At 36.8% G+C, this 6,745-nt stretch overlaps 1 long non-coding RNA gene across 1 annotated transcript in view; it reads left to right on the top strand.

Annotated features, from left to right (window-relative positions):
- The first annotated feature begins 743 nt into the window (after positions 1-743).
- LOC120915718 overlaps positions 744-6,745 on the top strand; it is a 6,536-nt gene continuing 534 nt past the window's right edge. The window contains exons 1-2 of the long non-coding RNA XR_005743906.1: positions 744-2,813; positions 6,388-6,745. The exon at positions 6,388-6,745 is cut by the window's right edge and continues 534 nt beyond it. This is a non-coding gene — a long non-coding RNA (uncharacterized LOC120915718). The remainder of the gene's footprint in view (positions 2,814-6,387) is intronic.

Here is a 6,745-nt window from a genome sequence, read left to right as displayed (position 1 = left end):
GAAGGAGTAATGTGCTTGCAACAAGATTGATGTATAATTAGCTAAATCAGATAGGTATATAGATGATAGATAATAGATTGAATAAAATAGATAGATAGATAGATAGATAGATAGATAGATAGATAGATAGATAGATAGATAGATAGATAGATAGATAGATAGATAGATAAAGAGACTGTTGTATAGTCAGATATGATAATGATAGGTAGACAGATAGATGGATAGATAGAAAGATAGATAGATAGATAGATAGATAGATAGATAGATAGATAGATAGATAGATAGATAGATAGATAGATAGATAGATACATCCCTTCTCTTTCTGTTTTTTTCCCTCACACTAGATGGATCACTTTCATTATTTTGGGGTGGCATTGCATGTACTGATATAACTTTTATCCACATACATTTTCTTATAGATTTCAGTTATCTGTGTTCTGTTTGTTTTCTCTCTCTCACTGTGGACAGATAGATATGTAGATACAGTGCATACATAGAAATATCTTTAGCTATATTGCATATAGTGACATATATAATGTTATTAGGATGATATTAGGACATTGTGTAAATAAATGGTCAAATACAGTAGATAGATAGATGATAGAAAGATAGATAGATAGATAGATAGATAGATAGATAGATAGATAGATAGATAGATGATAGATAGATAGATAGATAGATAGATAGATAGATAGATAGATAGATGATAGATAGATAGATAGATAGATAGATAGATAGATAGATAGATAGATAGATAGATGATAGATAGATAGATAGATAGATAGATAGATAGATAGATAGAATTAGAAAATATCTTTATGTAGTACATGATTAAATGCTTTGGCATATCTAGGACTTGTAAAACATACAACTTATGTCATAATTTTATTGGAGCCACACTGCTACAATATTTAACAGTTTATATCTCCATATATATATTTATTTACTTCTGCAGTGAGTGCAGTGCATACATTCCAGGGGGTTTCAGTAGATTTGATGGCCTTCTGGAATCTACCTTCTTTTCAGCCTTCATCCACCCCAGCTCTCAAAGTCCTCTGTTGGTGCTAGCCTTCCTTCCTGGGCCTATGGTCACTTGTGGGTACTAGCCTCCCTTCCTGTCCCCATGGTGCCCTGTTAGTGCTAGCCGCCCCTTGCTATCCCTATGGTCCCCTGTTGTACTGGCCACCCTTCCTGTCCCCATGGTCACTTGTTGGTGCTGCTGGACTCCACTGTAGTCCCAACATGGACCCCTGTTGGTGCTGGCCTTCCATCCTTCCCAATGGTCCCCTGTTGGTGCTGGACTCTCTTTCTCTCCCCATAGTCCTTTGTTGGTACTTGGCATCCCTCTAACCCCCATGGTCCTAAGTTGGTGCTGGCCTCCCCTCCTTCCCTGTTGGTGCTGGACTCTCCTCTAGTCTGGATGGTATATTGCCAGTTGCCAGTGCTGGCCTCCTTTCCTGTCACCATGGATGAAGCTGTCTTTCCCTTCAGGCCCAGTGGTCCCATGTTCTAACCTTCCTTTGAGCCCCAATACTATCCTATTGATGCTGATCTTCCCTCCAAAAGTCATAGTCCCTTGTTGGTGCTGGGCCTTTTGGTGTCCCCGTGGTCCCCTGTTGGTGCTGCCCCAACCATGGTTCCCTGTTGATACTGACCTTTCCTTCACCCCCCCCCCCCCACTGTACCCTGTTGGTCTTGGACGTTTTATCCTCTCCCCATAATCCATTGTTGGTGCTGCACCCCTCACCCCCAACCCCATGACACCCTACTCAAGCTGCTTGCTTGACTGTGGAGGACACATGTTTAACCCCTAAGGTGTCAGGATGCTATGTGCTACCCTGGGATGGGTAAACTCATTGCTTGGCACTACTATGTGCTACCCTGGGATGGGTAAACTCATTGCCTGGCACTACTATGCGCTACCCTGACATGGGTAAAGTCATTGCTTGGCACTACTGTGTAAAACCCTGGGATGGGTAAAGTCATTGCTTGGCACTACTGTGCGCTACCCTTGGTTGGACAAACTCATTGCTTGGCACTACTGTGTGCTACACTTGGTTGGACAAACTCATTGTATGGCACACTGTGTGCTACACTTGGATGGGGAAATCCATTGCTTGCCACTACTGTGTGCTACACTTGGATGGGGAAATCCATTGCTTGCCACTACTATGTGCTACACTTGGATGGGGAAATCCATTGCTTGCCACTACTGTGTGCTACACTTGGATGGCGAAATCCATTGGCTGCCACTACTATGTGCTACCCTGGGATGGGTAAAGTCATTGCTTGGCACTACTGTGTAAAACCCTGGGATGGGTAAAGGCATTGCCTGGCACTACTGTGTGCTATCCTGGGATGGGAAAACTCATTGCTTGGCACTACTGTGTGCTACCCTGGGATGGACAAACTCATTGCTTGGCACTACTGTGTGCTACACTTGGATGGGGAAATCCATTGCTTGGCACTACTGTGTGCTACCCTGGGATGGGAAAACGAATTGCTTGGCACTACTGTGTGCTGCCCTGGCCTGGCACATTTTTAAAATGTGCAATGGCTATTACAATGGGTGGGGGCGGGGGTGAGACTGAGTAGTGTAATATATAACAACCAGCATACAATTTGTGATCATAGGGCATTGTTGATGACCTGATACTTTCTTGTGATCTATTTGTTTTTTTGTTCTCCATAAAATAAAATGTATAACAAAAGAAATGCTGGTGATAATTATTTCATTCCACCTCTATGTGTCTGTTGCTGTCGTTCTGATGCCCCTTGCAATCTTTTCGTCTGGAGCACACCTGAAAATATAGGTAAGTTGCTATTTTTTTTTTACTATTACTCCAATGTAAAACAATTTAACAACGAATGTCACAGAGTGCCAGTAAGGCAAAGTGACAATTTGGCAATTGACTGGGGGCAGTGCAACATGGCCTGTAGGTGCTGTCACTGGCCAGCCAATCAGACGCAGGCTCAGAGGGAGCAGAGGAAGAATTTGTAAGCAGTCAGTGTTATTGCAGCTAAACAAAAGAGGTTTAAATGTCTTGTAGAAGATTGGTTTGTGTCGGGTGACAGTTGGGAGCAGGTCATAGGAGCCATGGCAAAGGTCACAGCAAATAATTGTGTAGATGGAGAGAGGACATGGTTCTATTCATTAAGGTCCCAATATGTATATCACCTTATATAATAAACACATAAAGCCAGTAATAATAATAATAATAATAATAATAATAATAATAATAATAATAATAATAATAAGTCACAGTGTAACATCCAAAATTATGTGTCTTTAAAGGTCCCAATATGTATATCACCTTATATAATAAACACATAAAGCCAGTAATAATATTATTATTAATAATAATAATAATAATAATAATAATAATAATAATAATAATAATAATAATAATAATAATAATAGTAATAATAATAATAAGTCACAGTGTAACATCCAAAATGTTGTGTCTTTAAAGGTCCCAATATTTATATCACCTTATATAATAAACAACTAAAGTCAATAATAATAATAATAATAATAATAATAATAATAATAATAATAATAATAATAATAATAATAATAATAGTAATAATAATAAGTCACAGTGTAACATCCAAAATTCTGTGTTTTTAAAGTCACAGTCAAAAATTATATATTTTTTTATTTTTTATTATCACTTAAAGGGCATATCCATGGTAATCAAATAAACAGTTCATAATGCAGTAATTAAATCTGAGTACAATTTGTTTCATTGCATAACTGACTAACAAGCTGGAAATAAGATGAATGAAGCAAGGAGATATAAAACACTGCAAATTGTAAAAGAAAGGTCACAGGGGCCATTAGAAGGATTATTTTGGCCCCAGGAGATATACATAGTGTGTATGATGACCAGCAAAAAGGTACATTAGGGATACAGGTAGAGCTGAGCTCACTCCCAGACTGGGGGTGGGGGTGTCAGTCTGGTACCCCAGATGTAGAGGAATGGCAGAGACTTGAGGTTTTGGAAATCTCTGCTTCTCTTCGGCTGGAGTCCCATTGTGCCCCCAAATCCTGCAACCGTTTAACCTCTTAAATGCCATACTACAGGAAAGCTGATGGCTGCTCTGCATTACATTGATCAGAATCCACACTGACAAGTGATTGGGGGGGGGGGGTGTTATTGGGCACCAAAGTCTACAAGAAAATGATTGCAAATGGGAGCAAACTGAATCATAAATATAATATTCTATTAGTACAATACAATGTATCATAATGATGATGATGATGATGATGATGATAATAATAAAAACAAAGTCTACAAGAAGATGATTGTAAATGGGAGCAAACTGAATCTTAATTATAATTCTCTTAGTATAATAGAATGTATCACAATGATGATGATGATAATAGCATTAGAAATATTATTGTTGTGGTTTTTGTTGTTGTTGTTATTTTTATTGTTGTGTTGTTGTTTTTGTTTCTTCTTCTTCTTCTTCTTCTTCTTCTTCTTCTTCTTCTTCTTCTTCTTCTTCTTCTTCTTCTTCTTCTTCCTCTTCTTCTTCTTCTTCTTCTTCTTCTTCTTCTTCTTCTTCTTCTTCGTCTTCTTCGTTTTCTTCTTCTTCTTCTTCTTCTTCTTCTTCTTCTTCTTCTTCTTCTTCTTCTTCTTCTTCTTCTTCTTCTTATTATTATTATTATTATTATTATTATTCTTATTATTATTATTATTATTATCATCATCATTATTTTTATTAACATTATCATCACCATTTTCATTATTATTATGCTTATCATCATCGTTTATTCTTATCATTGTTTGTTATAGCCATGTATTATTTACCTGCTGCCAGTTTGTAACATATGGTGCATTTCTCTCTAGCCACCTAGATTTGCCATGGTGTAACATTGTCGCATTATACAGTATAATCGGTTCAATGTATTCAGTTATTTCTTGTTCTCTCACTCCCCTGGCTCCCCTCTCACTGGACGGATGATACATTTGTATGTTACAATGTTACAAAATTAAATTAGTTCATTGTTCTATCGATATCATGTGATTCAATGTCATAATACACACACATCTCATAAAGGTAGTCTCCTTCCTAATCTGACAACGAAATATAATAAAACATAATAACATTATACATATAGATAGATAGATAGATAGATAGATAGATAGATAGATAGATAGATAGATAGATAGACACACACATATACAGTATATATACTTATACAAATAGCTATAGATATACAAATAGATATATCAATATAGATAGAATTCAAATAATTATAAAAATTATAGATAATTATAGACATACATTGTAATTAATAGCATCATCCTGTCTGTTAACTCTCTCTCTCTCTCTCTCTCTCTCTCTCTCTCTCTCTCTCTCTCTCTCTCTCTCTCTCTCCCTCTCTCTATATATATTTTCCTTCCTGTCTTTATTGTATATAAACATAAATTAAAAGCGAAAAAAAGCATATAGAAAACAATATTAAAAAACATAGATAGAATACAAATAATACAAATAATTATAGAAATCAAAGATATTATAAACATTATATTCTAATTAATAACATCACAACTTCTCTCTCTCTCTCTTCCTCTCTCTCTTTCGCTTTCCTTCTTTTCTCTCTCTCTCTCTCTCTCTATATATATATATATATATATATATATATATATATATATATATATATATATATATATATATATATATATATATATATATATATATTCATTCCTGTCTTTATTGTATATAAACATAAATTAAAATCGAAAAAAAAATAACAAAAACAATATAGAAAACAATATTACAAAACATAGATAGAATACAAATAATTATAGAAATCATAGATATTATAAACATTATATTCTAATTAATAAAATCATCCCTTCTCTCTCTCTCTCTCTCTCTCTTTTTTCTCTCTCTCTCTCTCTCTCTCTCTCTCTTTTCTTATTTTCCTATCTCTCTCTCCCCCTCTCTCTCTTTTTCTTTCCTTCTATTCCAGTCTCTCTCTCTCTCTCTCTCTCTCTCTCTCTCTCTCTCTCTCTCTCTCTCTCTCTCTCTCTCTATTTTCTTCTTTTCCTCTCTCTCTCTTTTTCTTTCCTTCTATTCCAGTCTCTCTCTCTCTCTCTCTCTCTCTCTCTCTCTCTCTCTGTCTTGTGCTCTCTCTCTCTCTCTCTTCTCTCTCTCTCTCTTGTTCTCTCTCTCTCTCTCTCTCTCTCTCTCTCTCTTTTCTTCTTTTCCTCTCTCTCTTTCCTTCTTTTCCTCTCTCTCTCTCTCTTTTCCTTCCTGCCTTTAATGTGTATAAAAATAAAATAAAATCGAAAACAAAAACAGGAGAATATAGAACAAAACACAATGTAATGTTGTATATAATGGCTGTTTCTCGTTCCCTGCAATCTGCAGTGCCGGCACCGACAAAGAGGAGATCACCGAAGGCTCTCATAGGACCCCACTGTTCCCTGGGGGGGCCCCTCTGCGATGTGCAGCGCACCGCCCGACGCCCCGCACACTATGCCGCCTGCTGAGGCTGTAGCGCTGCTGGCTCCCGTACAGGACAACGAGGAGACCCCTCTACGGGCGCAACCACACCGATCACACGAATGATCAACAATTCAAAAATGAAAGAATTCTATCAGATCCTCCGAATATTTCCAGATCTGATCCTCTCCCCAAATCTTTATAAAATGAAGAAAACGAAAAATGTCACAAATGAGACGAATTTCTTTGATTATTACCAATTTCCCTTTCTCTATCATTCCAA

The sequence above is a fragment of the Rana temporaria genome, chromosome 10 (genome assembly GCF_905171775.1).
Source record: "Rana temporaria chromosome 10, aRanTem1.1, whole genome shotgun sequence".
Taxonomy (NCBI): domain Eukaryota; kingdom Metazoa; phylum Chordata; class Amphibia; order Anura; family Ranidae; genus Rana; species Rana temporaria.
Note: the sequence above shows the minus strand (reverse complement) of the source record. Positions and strands in the feature narration are given on the sequence as shown.